This window comes from Cebus imitator, unplaced genomic scaffold (assembly GCF_001604975.1).
Source record: "Cebus imitator isolate Cc_AM_T3 unplaced genomic scaffold, Cebus_imitator-1.0 Scaffold38, whole genome shotgun sequence".
Lineage (NCBI taxonomy): Eukaryota > Metazoa > Chordata > Mammalia > Primates > Cebidae > Cebus > Cebus imitator.
Genome location: NW_016107353.1, coordinates 49,128 through 64,589, shown reverse-complemented (window position 1 = coordinate 64,589; position 15,462 = coordinate 49,128). Strand labels below are relative to the sequence as shown.

General features: G+C 36.9%; 1 protein-coding gene across 2 annotated transcripts in view; it reads right to left on the bottom strand.

Annotated features, from left to right (window-relative positions):
- The window catches only part of LOC108301984 (protein phosphatase 1 regulatory subunit 12B), a 165,077-nt gene that overhangs the window by 112,941 nt on the left and 36,674 nt on the right, over window positions 1-15,462 (bottom strand). The gene's annotated exons all lie outside the window — the stretch shown is intronic.

Here is a 15,462-nt window from a genome sequence, read left to right as displayed (position 1 = left end):
CACACACACACACACACACACACACACACACACACACACACACACTGTTTTTAAGGCTAGAGGAAAGAACTGTTTGGTTTACCTGTTTGCTTATTCCCTCTTTCTAAAGAGGACTTTAAACACACACACACACACACACACACACACACATACACACATTGTTTTTAAGGCTAGAGGAAAGAACTGTTTGGTTTACCTGTTTGCTAAAGAGGACTTGAGAACACTTATGGAAATACATGCCTATAACAATACTTTAAATAAAGGGAAAAGGAAATAAGAAATAAGGAGATAAAGCAACAGCCAGAAATGGCTATTGTTATGGAGTGCCTACAAGAAGTCAGGCACTGTCCTAAGTGAGTCCTTTACGTGAGTATAATGAAGTTCTGCAAAGAAGGCTGAGTTGGAGAGAGGTCCGAGTGCTAGCTGTAGCAACTGGAGTGGATGAGGTCAGCTAGGGAGAGTCCTAAGGAAAGAAAAGAAGGAAGCCTAAGGAACAATACCTAAGGTGTTTACAGGAAAAAAAAGGGCTAAAAAGAACACGAAGAAGCAGCAAACAGAAAAGAGAAGTGAGCCAGGAAAGAATAATATCAGAAAGGTTATGGTAGAATAAAAATTTAGGAAGGCAATAGTCAACATTATAAATTGCTGCCATGATTCCAGGTAAAAGATGAAGTGACTAAGGAATCCAGTAATTAGGACATTTACAGGGCCCTTTGCCAGAAAAAATTCACTGGATTGGGGCGTGGGGCAGAATTTCTATTTCAACTAGGTTGAACAATGAATAGAAGGCCAGGAAATGAATAAAGTGAAATTAGAAGACTGTTTCAAGATTAACAGTGAAGGGAAGAGTGAGATATGGTAGCCCTAGAGAGCAGTGCAGGGCCAAAGGTTGAATCCTATTATGACAGGAAAAACAAGCGCCTGTCAAGGACAAATAAAATCATTGTGCAGGTGTATTTTTGTCATAGATAGAGATAAGCTTGCTGTTTTGCTTCCCAATGTTTATGAATTTTGTATGCTAAGTGTTCTTTTAAACACTGTCAGTTTCATTACAAAGAAATTTAGTTCTAAAAGGATTCTTGAGCAATTACTATATTTTATTTACATGTCAATGATCAATGAGCCATTTTCAGCACAAGTGTGCAAGGATTGTGAATCATCCTCTAGTTGCCTTTACCAGGTTAGAAGACTAGATTTCCTCAGAAAAAAATAAATTTAAAAGCTAGGTCAGTATACTATGCAGTATTATCGAAGAAACTCTGAGGAAGAGGAAGAAAAATCATTATTTAATTTAAAGGGGAATCAGAAACAAGCCTTCAGGTAATTGCTGTTAGCCAATTCCATTTTAAAAAATACTTCTTAAAATAGAAATATGCCTGTCCAACGCTCTGGAACTGTCCAAAAGATAAACTTCTTATACTCAGCATCCTCACCCAACCCTGGACAAGCCAGGTGACCCAAAAGACAATCTCTTACTGGGTTATCAAAACAAAAACAAAAAAACCCTATTTACCATACAGATTTCAGAGAGGCTAGAAAGTTTTCAATTTGCTTCACTTTCAGAAGTAATATATCCCTATACAATGACTCATTTCCTAGAAGTTCTACCTCCCCTTCAAATAAATATCAAGAGATTCCAACCACTATGCTTATATTGCCAAGCTCATGGTATACGAAGGTCCAATGAAGACTGACCCCTTGGACACATTTTCTTGAAGGTGTAGAAGAGCAAGCATGGGCCTCAAAGTCCAAAAGACCTGGTGTTGAATTCTGGCTTTCCATTACAAATTCTGTGACTGTGGACAGATTCCTTAATCTATCTGAGCCTTAATCCATTCTCTTATGTGTATTAAGACTATTACTTAACTGACCAAGTTACAAAGTTTAATGCATCTAGCAGGGTACTTAGCATATAGTAAGTTTTCAAAAACATTCATTCTCTTATAGCATTTAAACCTTTCATATGCTTAAAGGCCAACTCAATCTCCTCTGGCTCCATGTGAAGCTCTTTTTGACCACTCCATCCTACACCATTCATATTCTCTGAACTCTTAATGTACCTACCTAAACATAATTTTGCTCTCAAGGATATATTATTCCTTAATATACACTCATGCTTACTATGTGTACATTTGATGTCTTGTATCATGTGAGCACCTAGGGGCATGTACCTTTTTTTATGATATTCACAGTTCTTAACACAATATTGAGCACATAACTAAGGCAGTCACTGATGACTTAGAATGCTGTTATTTTATGATCTAATATTCCCTATAGTTCTCCTAACTCTACCAATTAGCTGATTAAGAAACTGAACAAGAGGCCGGGCGTGGTGGCTCACGCCTGTAATCCAAGCACTTTGGAGGCCAAGGTGGGCGGATCACCTGAAGTCAGGAGTTCAAGACCAGCCTGACCAACATGGTCAAACCCTGTCTTTGAAATAATATATAAAAATTTATTAAAAAAAGAAAAAGAAAGAAACTGAACAAGAGAAGTTAAATGGCTTGCCTAAGAAGACATAAATTGTGAGCTTAGCTGAAGAGTAAACTAGGTATCCTGTCTTGCAACCCAGGGAACTTTATACCTTGTACCTGCTGCTCTTGTGTGGAGTGCCAGAGAGGAGGTGCACAAAGGGACTTCACATGCCAAAAATATCTGCATTCTCTATATTAAAACATTTAAATGGAATGGGATAGATAGGCTCATCTGCAAACTGATCCAAACACAAAAGAGGGTCTTTGGTAGCTTTACACTCAAGTAGATCAACAGACATTCTTCTGCTGCCCTCTTATGGGCATAGAAGATCACTACACATGAGCTTATTTTCATTTGAGAAATAATTTTATTCAATAAACATTCACCCATCATCTTCTATGTATTAGGCTCTGAGGTGTGAAGAAAACCCCTCAAAAAGCTCCCAATGTAGTAATGAAAAACAACAACATACCATTTAATTAGTTAGTAAACAGATCCTAAAACGGTGTTACAAAAAAAAAAAAAAACAATGAAGACAGAATACTAGTTTTAGCCTGGGGCTCAGGTGTAGTAGGGTAGTCCCACCGTAGATTTTAATTTGCAGGAGTTCTTAACGGTACAAATACAATTTTGTCAGGCAGAGAAGGTGGAAAAAGCTATACCAGAAAGAAGGTCATGCGTGGACAAGGGAAAAGGGTCATGAAAGTAAAATGTACAGGAAATAGGCCTGATCTTTCTACCTGAGTAAAGTGATGTAATTACCAGGAAGAAGAGTTGAGAGAAAGGGATAGGATAAGAAAAATAGAGAGAAAAATATAGTCCTGAGTAGGCTGAATTCAGAGTTTGGTGAGTACTCTCTCTACAGGACTAAAATAAACTAATGATCAGCAGGATTTTCTATACTGCCTGACTCAGTATATGTTTGAATTCTGTCCAGAAATTGGTCCTCTGAACAAGATCAATTAGAAAACTTCTCATATACATGGAAAAACATTAACTTCCATTAATATTCAATCTGATTGTACAGTGAGTAGTAAACAACTTTTACCCATACCTGATCAAACTAGTCTCTTCATTTCGTAATTTCAAAGGCCAACTCAAGTTGTAATCTGCCCCTTCACCTACGTAAACCAGCTTCTTTCTGTAATTGCCCTAAATATCCAATAATGCTTTTTTCTGTTTTACTTATTAAAACATGTATTACATAATATTTAAGGCAAACAAAAAAGATATAAATAATAATAGAACCATCACCTGTGTCTTACCATCCAATTTAAGAATAATAGTGCCAATTCCAGTTTCTTCTTAAAAAGGGAAGCATATGCCAGGCACAGTGGCTCATGCCTGTAATCCCAGCACTCTGGGAGGCTGAGGTGGGCAGATCACCAGGTCAGGAGTTTAAGACCAGCTTGACCAACACGGTGAAACCCCGTTTCTACTAAAAATACAAAAATTAGCCAGGCATGGTGGTGGGCACCTGTAATCCCAGCTACTCAGGAGGCTGAGGCAGGAGAATTGCTTGAACCCTGGAGACAGAGGTTGCAGTGAGCTGAAATTGTGCCACTGCCTTCCAGCCTGGGGAACAGAGCAAGACTCTGTCTAAAAAAAAAAGACAGAGAAGCATGTTTCTACTTCTTGAAACTCTTAATTGTCCTCTGCTACCCTACTATCTTCTGGTACCCTGATCTTTATTAGTCAGTGCACATGTTTAAATTCACTAGGAATATGAAGAAATGATATTTCTAGAGAAGTTTCAAACTGGTTATATCTTATTCTTACCACTTGCCTTCTCCCCTTTTTCAAACCATACCACCAAATCATGTATGCAACCAAGCCAGTTTCCCAAAAGCATGCAACTAGGACATTAAAGCTATCAAAGGAAGAAATTTTACCTGCTGCTTCTGACATTCCATGCCCAGCACCTGCTGATGTCTCAACTCAGCACACCGGAGTTAGCCTCCAAACACAGAGAATGCTAGTAAAGTATGGCAGAGGCTTGTCTCAATACCCCAGAACACCCAGATCAACTTCCTGTGCCTCTGATTTCCATAAAACCAGGAATAGCAAGGAACTCTACTGCCAGATCAAATCATTCCAGGTGAGAGGAGGTCAAGCTATCTCAGACACACCTTGCCACACACCTGTGCAGCAATTTTCCCAGAAGCCCAATTTTCAACAAACGTGTGGCCACTCCTCTGGCTATCCTTCCCTAGTAAACACCGGAGCCCATTTTATGAGATTGTACCAGCAACTGTCTTTTTCTAACATTGGAAAATCAACTGCTAAAAGAGAAGGGAAGGTTGAATGAGGGCTCAAAATTCTGGTCCCTCCTACATGTCACCAATACTCACAGCTCTGAAAAAAGAACCACTTTATCAGAAGATTAACCACAAAAACATGGCCGATAAGAGCTTTGAGTAGCAGGTGTTAGGTGAATGTGTCTAAACTCTAAGTGGCTGGGAATTGGGATAAAACTACCAGAGGTTCTGCCACATAAGGAAATACATTCTTGTCCTTTCTTCTAAATGCACGTGTCCTGAGGGGGAGGGGAAACACTTTAAGCTTACTCCTGAACTGTTAAGTCGTGGGCTGAGAAACTGCATAACGAATACCCTTGTCTCTGGAAAATGAAGTGAGATGGTGTTGGCAACAGCCATGTTTAGCAACAGAAATAGGGAAAAAAGAAAATAGACTCTTTTATTCAAGACTCTAAATCTCATTGCTTTAACTCTTAGTAGACACTATCCAGGCCTTCCTTTCCAGAACTGTTTGGTGGAGCTAAATAGTACTAACGTTATTTTTAAACACCTTTATTGAGACATAATTCATATATCTATTAGGTGTATCATTTAAAGATTTTTAGTATATTCAGAGTTATGCGATCATCACTATAACCGATTTTAAAACATGCTCAACCTAGTAGCAAAAGTATCCACTACTGCATAGTATGGAGTGTACTTGTTTGGGAGACAACAGAAATTGACCTCCCTAACTTAGCCAGGAAAGAAATCTGTGGGAGGGAATTACTAGTATTTTTAACATAAAGAATATCACCGGGATAGGAGGCCCAGGCTCTAACTCTCCTGCAAGGGTCAACTGCTACCATTATCACATTTAGCTCACTAGTTGTTGCCTCAAATAAATGTTCAAATGCTTAGATTCCTGGACACCAACCACTTGGTGAGGGGAGAAAAGGTGTAAGAAGGTACCTGTGTATGGCTGCCACTTACTATGTCACCATAGTGGAGATTTTCCCTTAGAGCCGCAGAAAACAATGTATGGCATTGTAAATAATTGGTAAAGAGATCAGAGGCAGGACAAGTGAGCTTACATTTAAAAATTAAGTCTCCTAAACTTGAGATATGGAATCCCTATAGCATACAGGTTTTAAAAATTAAATAAATAAAACAACCTAAAATCTAAAATGGTACTAATATTTAGCATTTTAAGGTAGATCTTATTTCCAAATGTGTATTAGCTCTGAAGAAGCATGGATCTTAATGAAAGTCATAAAAGCATTTCACTGGTAATGACATAAATAATTGTCACATATATCTCTAAGTTGTTTTGTAGTTTGCAAAGTACTTTTACATAGTCTGTCTCATTTGATCCTCATAATAGCTCCATTAGATAGGTTGGGAAAAATCAAGGTTACTCATAAGTTACTTTTAATCCTCATATACATACAAACAAGGTAAGCATTATCCCTTTTTTACATCTGAGGCAAGAGTCAGAAAGGGAACTCACACACACAAAAAATCACACAAATAAGAGGCTGAACTGGATTCTTTTTTTTTTTTTTTTTTCTCCAGTAATATTTTTATTTTAAAGTAAAAAGAGAATCCTTTAAAAATGATCCTGCAGTTTTATTTTTTTTTTAAGAGCTGGGGGTCTCACTATATTACCCAGGCTGGTCTTGAGTTCTTGGCATCAAGTGATCCTCCTGCCTCAGCCTCCTGAGTAGCTGGGACTACAGGTGTCAGCTACCATGGCCCGTTTGAACTGAAACTCAGAAATCAATACTGTGCATTTCCCACCAAGTCCAGACATTCACAGTTATCTAGGGGTAGCCTCTTCTCTTACGCAGCAACATATCATCATTATTCTTTCAAAGAGACATATTATGAAAAAAAATTACATAGAGGTGCCATATGACACTGAAAACTGTTTGTAAGGTATATTCAGTCTGGTGAAGCCTCTTGTCATTCTGCTACCTAAGGATTAGGGCCAAAGCACTAAAAAGATTGCCTTTTTTCTTTCTATACCAGAATTGTTCAGAGACCCACAGCATAATCCTAATTATATAAGCAATCCAAAGACCTCCAGAATGGTAATATAGTAGAAATGTACCTACTGCTACATACGTTTCACTTTCTTCCTGTTCAATATTCATATAGGAAGATAGAGCTTATTTATATCAGTAAAGAAAAAGCTTGCGAGGGGCAGCATGGCTGCAGACTTTTAGATAACTAATCACTTTAGAGCAAAAATGGAGAAAGATTGGAGTAATCTGTGGAACCTCTTTTCTAGAGTACCTTTTTGAATTGACAACTATTGGTCTTTAGCTTGGACACAAAGGAACAAATCAAATGACTTTTAAAAACCATAACTCAAGAGTTTAAATTCTTGATTTAAATTTTGAACATTCCAAAGATGATGCCAAGTTAATCTGCTGACAGCTTCACATTAGTAGGTATAACTACCTAGCTTATAAAGACCCCAAGGGACTGAAGAAGGCTGGTAAGTGTGGTATATGACTCAGCCAGTACTCACTGTATGTGACCAAGCAAAGCAGAGTCATACGTAATGTGAGCTATTTGGGAGAGACAATTGTAGTTTATTGTGGAGAAAAATTATTTTTAACCATTTCTACAAAGAAAAGAGCACTCATAAAAAAGATGTAAAAATTCAGGGTTGGGTGAGAGAGAAAAAGCTAAAGGAGTAACAAGAGAATCAAAGGCAGACACTATCAGACTCTAATATTAGCAAAGGGAATTGTTTACATTTTGTTGCTAAGGAAAACTTAGAGCTTTGGAAAATGAACCCAACCACTACACTAGTGTGACAGCTGCTGTCTGGCCCTGGTATTCCTGCAGAGCTATGTGCCAACAGCTTTCCACTTGCCATTTCTATACTGTCAAATCAGTCTCTTTATAATCAGATGACCTTGTTGGTTTCTACAGTTCTCACAAGCAATCCAAAGACTGAATAGCAGTTATCAAAATGCCATGAAGATAGAGACTGTTGCGTTCTGAGCTGTGGCTAGCCCCTGAATCAAAACCTTTATTCTGAATGGATAATACTTAAATTCAAAAGAATAGTCAGTGAATTCAACAAGGAGAAAAAGAAGGCCTAGGTGATGGTCTGCATTTTACCTCTGACTCAAAGTGTCATATTAAGCAAATGACTCTATGCTCTTAGGGCCTCAGCATTCCTATTTATAAAATAGGGAGCATATGTTCTATTCCTTTCCATCATGTAAAGAGAATACATTTAAACACACTTGAGCTTTTCAGTGGGGGGAAAAAGGAACTTCACAAATCCAAGATTATGCCCTTCTTAAAAGGAATAAACTGTTTTGGAAGTTCTGTCCTATGTATGCAAAACCATAAATTATCTAGAATCCTGTAAATCTTGAATCTCTATTATATTTACATCATAAGAAAGGCTGTTGTCACTATAATTAATTTTCCTTCATGCCCTCCTGCCCCCTCTGCCCCATTATAACAGTAATCCTTTATCATTCTGGAACTTTGGAAAATACAAAAATAAAAATAAAAAGTATCCATAATACTCCCAAAAATCCAATATTAACATTTCCATGTTTATTACTATTTGGCATCACATTATATTCTTTTACATCTAGCTTTGCTCATTTAGCAACATATGTGTAGTTAACAAACTGAGTAAAGAACTATTAGCACAAAGGTGTAAAGCTGAGACTGATCACTGGCCAATTGGTATGGACATACCCACTTATCCCCACTTATGATAAAATATTCTCAGAAAAGGAGAGCCAGCTGTGCAATTTAATGGTAAGACCCACTCCCCAATTGAAATGCTCTAATTACACTGCAAATGGAGATTATTCCTGAGAGAGAATCTTCTACGACACTTAGGTCTTGCTGTGGCCAGTTTTAAAGCCCCATTTATCCCAATGCCCAATAATTGTTTAAAATTAGACCTGTGAACATAGGCTTCAGGCTTTTATCAAGGTTTCCCAGTAGAAGTCAAAATGCTTCCACAAAGAGCTGATTACAGAGAAAGCTGCAGCTTCAAGAGAATTAGCATCCAGCATGCTCTTTCAGAAGGCAAATTTAGCTGTTTTCAAAACATCTGTTTTTTTTTTCTTTCAGTTTATGCTTGTCTAGCCAGAGAAACTAAATGGCTTTAATTCTGTAAAGGCTTAAATGATATGTTTTATTTGATCAAGTCATTCCCCTGCTGAAAATCCCTCAATTGTATTCTATAGCTTCGAGAATAGAAATTCAAATTTCTTAGCGTAGCATAGACAAAAATCTACACAATTTGGTTCCTGCCTACCCCTCTAGCTTGACAATTTCCAAAGTTTCTCCAGTGGAATACCAGTCTTGGGTTTCTTTGAAAAACAAAACAAAACTACTAGAGGGACTACGAAATTTGGAAAATGGTGCAAATCCCCTAACCACTCCCATGTTCTACTCCACCCCACTCCCCAGAGAGGAATGACTGAGAAGGCTTCTGAGTGATCCTATTTAATTTTGTTTAATCCATTGTTCCCAAATTCATTTGGCCACAGAATATTATTTTTCCTTCATCTAAATCTATTCCACAAAAGACACTTTCAGAAATGCTAGCCTGGCCACATCTGCTCCCAGCTTCAGGCATTCTGAACTTGTTTGTTTCCTGAATTTCTCATGTTTCTTCTCAAATACCATCCTCCTATTACTACTTAGTTAGCTTCCAGTTGCCTTTCAAAACTCAACTCCAGTCACCTCCTCTGGTAAGCCTTCCTTGTCACCCTATTCAACCTAACTTAGATTCGTCTCCTCTCTGCTTTCATAGCAATCTATACATATCTTTATCACATCGCTTAACAAATGTACTATATGATGTACTTGTTTGCCTTCCCATAATAGTTATATCCTCAAGGGCAGAAAAAAATGTTTGGTTTTACATCCTTAATGCCTCTGTGCCTGGCACATGGCAGTCTCTCAATAAATAGTTGTTAGGTGCTTTATATATGTGAGTTGCCACTTAAACAAGATTCTATATAGATAACACTATTTTGCAAAATCTTATATTTTAAAAACCATTCCTGATTCATTTACCTAACTGTTCCTATATGTGTTTCTATCTGCAGTACAGCTGGTCAACTGTAATTCTTGTTATCTATTCTAATAATAGTTTGAGGTTTCTTTCTGCAATAAAGTTTCATTAAGTTTTATTACATGTTAGTCTGTATCTATGAGTTTATCTTAGAACTCTCCCTCATGGTGACCTTCAGTGTTAATGTTTTATGTGAGTTCATCTTTGTTGGAAACTGTTTTTATAGTTTACAGTCTTTTACTCTGGGTTGCAGATGTGTTCCTTCAAGGTGGTTTTGAATTTACTTGTGTCAGGGCCCCAGAGTTTCAAGAGTACAGATCCAGTTTCTGTATTAAATCCTTGGCTTGGGATTTCCAAACTATATGAATAGTGAAAATTTCTCACAAATGAGTTGTCTATCCCAACCCACACCCTTGTATACATTTTCTTCCTTACCACTTCTTTGAGCTATGGGCTAAGAAAGCTTTTTATGAATTAGGCAGTCCTTTGAGATTTCTAGCTTCATAGTTTTTTAGTTACAGCTTGCAGCCTTAGTAGGTCCAGAGCATGCTTTCTACACACACATGGCATTAAAATCTGAGCATCCAGACCTTGTGGTCTACATATAGGTCTGACACCAACATTGGGCCAAACTACTCAGGCTTTTGAGTACTCTTCACTTTTGTCATCTGGGGGTTCCCTATTACTTTTCTGAATTCAACTATGAATTTCTGTTCATAATGGGCAAGGGAGCCTTATAAGTTCAATCTATCACATTGGAATCATCCTCCTAAACATTATTTTGAAACCATTCACTTTTTTTTTTTTGAGATGGAGTCTTGCTCTGTTGCCTAGTTTGGAGTGCACTGGCATGATCTCAGCTCACTGCAACCTCTGCCTCCCAGGTTCAAGCGATTCTACTGCCTCAGCTTCCCGAGTAGCTGGGATTGCAGATGTGTGTGATCACTCCCAGCTAATTTTTGCATTTTTAGTGGGAACGGGATTTTACTGTGTTGACCAGGAGGCAGAACTCCTGACCTCAAGTGATCCACCCTCCTCAGCCTCCCAAAGTGCTGGGATTACAGACATGAGTCACCGTGCCTGGTCAAGATCATTCACTTTTGTCTAACTCTTCTACCATTATCTCAATGCAAGCCACTGTTCTCTCTCATGATCATTTCTTCTGCAATGGTTTCCTGACTGGTCATCTCACATCCATTCTTGTCTATTTTTCTTCGTCCAATTCATATGTAATACTGGAGCCACAGTTTAAAAGCCAGAACTTTAAAAACTATAGGTCAGATCATGCTACTTTTTGCTTAAAATCTTCTAATGGCACATGACCCAGAAATTCTATTCTTAGGTATATAACCAACAGAAATGAAACCAGATATCCACGCAAAAACTTCTACACAAATGCTCATGGTAACATTATTCATAATAAATAAAAGGTGGAAACAACTCAAGTGTCCATCAACTTATTAATGAACAAAATGTGGCATTATCTATACAATGGAGTATTATTCACCTGTTTAAAGGAATAAAGTGCTGATACATGCAATCATAGGGATGAACCTTGAAAACGTTCTATTAAATAGAAGTCGGTCAGTGACTAAAGACCATATTTTTATTCCATTTATATAAAATGTCCAAAATAAGTAAGTCTATAGATAAAAAGTAGATCAGTGGTTGCTTAGGCCTAGGGGAAATAAGGAGACTGTGGGGAAGAGCTACAGGGTGCAGGATTTCTCTTTAAGGTGATGAAAATGTTCTGTAAGTTACTGTGATGATGGTTGCACTTACCTGTGAATATACTGAAAACCACCGCATTGTACACTTTAAACTGGTGAATTGTATGGTATGTGAATTCCCTCTCTACATATATATGTATATGATATATGTATGTATATAGCTCCTACCCGCTCCTCAAGCTTCATCCTAGACCTCTCTTTCTCTATTCTTAGACACAATGCCTTCTCTCAGTTTTTCCAAAAGATCAAGAACCCTTCTACCTTAGTGTCTTTTCAATTGCCAGACCTTTTGTTTGGAATCCCCATTCCCTTCTCCTCATGTAACTATTACTTAACCAGCAGATCTCAGTTTGAGCAGTATCACACCCTCATGAAAGCCTTCTTTTATCCTCCAGGAGAAGACAAATCTTTTTTTTCTTTTTTTAGAGACAGGGTCATGATCTGTGGCTGAGGCTGGACTACAGAGGTGTTATCATAGTTCATGGTAGTCTCACACTCCCAGACTCAAGAGCTCTTCTGGTCTCAGGCTCTTAAGCAGCTGGGAGTGTGTGCCACCACCCAGTTAATTTCTTTTAATTTTTGTCTTGCTATGTTGTGTAGGCTAGTCTTGAGCTCCTTGTCTCAAGTGATCCTTCCAACTTGGTCTCCCAAAGTGCCAGGATTATAGGTGTGAGCCACCATACCTGACCAATAAGGGAAGTCTGTCAGCAGATCTTCAGTAAGACACTGTTATAACAACTCATACTACTTCTTTATATTACACAAATATTCATAATAGCTAAAAGGTGGAAACATTTAACATTTGTCTTTTTCACTAGCATATTTGTTTCACAGGGCTCACATCATATTTGTCTGGTTCACTGATATCACCTGGGCTTCTCATAGCATCTGGCAACAGGTACTTCAAAATATTCAATAATTATTTTGAAGATGAATGAATGCTAGAATATATCCAGTGAATGAGTCCAACAGCTCTACATCTAACATCTCCCTACTTATTTATCTTGTGCCATTCCTAAAATGCACTTATCTTGACCTGTGCTTGATGTACCACATTCAACTAATATTAATAACTCACTAATATTAATATTCACTAATATTTTAACTATTTGATTCATATATCTTGTCTCTGCAGCAGGTACTATCTTATTGATTGTAGGTTACAACATTTCCAGAAGGCAGTAAAACTAAGTTTCCCAAATAACAGTTCATGCAACTAGGTATTTAATAATGCAGTTTGATAAAGAACCTGATTTCCCCACTCTTTCTGGGATCATACTCTTAATGAGGAATTTACCTCATTTTACTTCTCTCAGCTCAGGAAGACTTTTTTAAAGAGAGTTTTTGTCAGCTAATGAAAAGATTACTTTTGCATTTAGTTTCTAGGTGAAACTAACAGTATCTAAATTACATTTGAGCTATTAAGTATACAAGCATTTACTATTCAAGATTGATTTAATACTATTTCCTTGGCTGGAGACCAATTTTAAAAAGACAGTAATTGGCTCTGAAAACTGTTAGCCCAGAAAATTAGTTTCCTTCCCTTTTATGTAAAGAAATGAAAAAAAAAAAAAAAAAAAAGGGAAGAAAGGAAGGAAAAGAAAAGAAGAAAAACACTATTTTCCAACTCAACATCTTCTTTAACTTCCTTCTCAAAATATGTCTTTATATAAAAAAAGTTTCTTTACAATAGACATATAAAAGCTGTCCTTATAATAAGCAAACATAAAAAGTTTAATTTGTATTGTATCTTGTAGATAAGACTTTCATACTTACTACATGTCCATACACACTCACATGGGACCTGACGGCTTCACTGCTGAATTTTACCAAACAGTTAAAGAAGAATTAGTACCAACCTTACTCAAACTATTCTGAAAAACAGAAAACAAAGGAATACTTCCAAACTCATCTGATAAGGCCAGCATTACCTTGATACCAGTCAGACAAAGACACATCAAAAAAAAAAGAAAGCTATAGCCAATACCAGCAAACCAAGTTCAACAACACATTACAAAGATAATTCACCATGACCAAGTGGGATTTATCCCAGGGATGCAAGGATGCTTCAAAGATATACAAATCAATCAATGTGATACAGCATATTGACAGAATGAAGGATTAAAAACCTTATGATCACTTCAATTGATGCTGAAATAGCATTTGATAACATTCAGCACCCTTTCATCATAAAAACCCTCAAAAAACTGGGTATAGAAGGAACATATTTCCACATTAAATACCATATATGACAAACCCATAGCTATTATCATACTGAATGGGGAAAAACTGAAAGCCTTTCCTCTAAGATGTGAAACAAGACAAGGATGTGCACTTTCAACCACTGTTATTCAATATAGTGCTGGAAGTCCTACCTAGAGCAATCAGAGAAGATAAAGTTATAGGCCGGGCACAGTGGCTCATGCCTATAATCCTAGCATTTTGGAAGGCCGAGGTGGGAAAATGGATTGAGCCCAGGAGTTTGAGACCAGCTTGGGCAACACAGTGAAATCCCATCTCTATTTAAAAAACGAGAGAGAGAGAGAGAGAGAGAGAGGGAGAGAGAGAAATAAATGACATCCAAATTGGAAAGGAAGAAGTCAAATTACCCTTGTTTGCAGATAACATGATCTTACATTTGGAAAAACCTAAAGACTTGACCAAAAAAAAAAAACGATTAGAACTGAAAAATTCAGTAAAGTTGCAGAATTCAAAATCAACATACAAAAGTCAGTAGCATTTTTATCTGCCAACAGTGAATGACCTGAAAAAGAAATCAAGAAAGTAAACCCATTTACAATAGTTACAAATAAAACAAAATACCTAGGAATTAATCAAAGAACTAAAAGATCTTTAGAACAAAAACTAAAGAAAATAAACAGCACACAAAAAAAGGATATTCCATGTTCATGGACTGGAAGAATCAATATTGTTAAAATGTCCATACTACCCAAAGCAATCTACAGATTAAATGCAATCCCTATCAAAATACCAACGATATTCTTCACAGAAATAGAGAAAATAATCCTAAAATTCATATGGAACCACAAAAGACTCAGAATAGTGAAGCCACCCTAAGCAAAAAGAACAAAAGAATAACATTACCTGACTTCAAATTATACTACAAAGCTATTATAACCAAAGCAACATAGTACTAACATAAAAACGACACATAGACCAATGGAACAGAGTAAAGAAATCAGAAATAAATCCATACATCTACAGTGAGCTTATTTTTGACAAAGGTGCCAAGAACATACATTGGAAAAAAGACAATCTCTTGGTACACACAAAATATTAAAGTGCCTTCTTTGGATATTCAAAATAATATGAAGTCAAACTGAAATCTAAATTTTGATAAGATTTCACTTTGTCTAATCTTAACAAGGGATAACTATAGCCTTAGTTTTTAAGTACATTTGAAACTTCCAAATGGAGTACATTCTATTTTTTAACACTTCCTCAAGTAGGAGAAAAGGGCCCATTCTTGCTTGGTCACATTTTCCAAGGTTTCTCTTAACCCTGACAATCAAAAAGTTTTTCTTAGCTTCCACCTTACATCTCTTTTATGTCAATTCACAATGTTTTCTTATACCTTCTCTCTAAAGAAATTAAAGAATAACTAGTCACTATTCTTTTACCATATCATCACATACTATTCATTTCCTTTTCCGGTATTCTACTCAAATTAATCAAAACTTTATATCCTTCCATTTCTTTGAGCCTTGTGTCATACTGTTACCTTTCTTTGCTGCCAGAGAAGTCAACATAGACTATCCATAACAAAACAAAAGATCCTTCTCTGTGCTTCACTTCACAGGTTCTCCATCACAAAATGGAGAAATAATGCCTAACAACTGTCTCTACCACAAGACAAACAAAAAAAGATATGCCTAAATCCATAGCGGCATAAGTGTCTATGCTAAATATCAGAAACAACTGAGGTCTC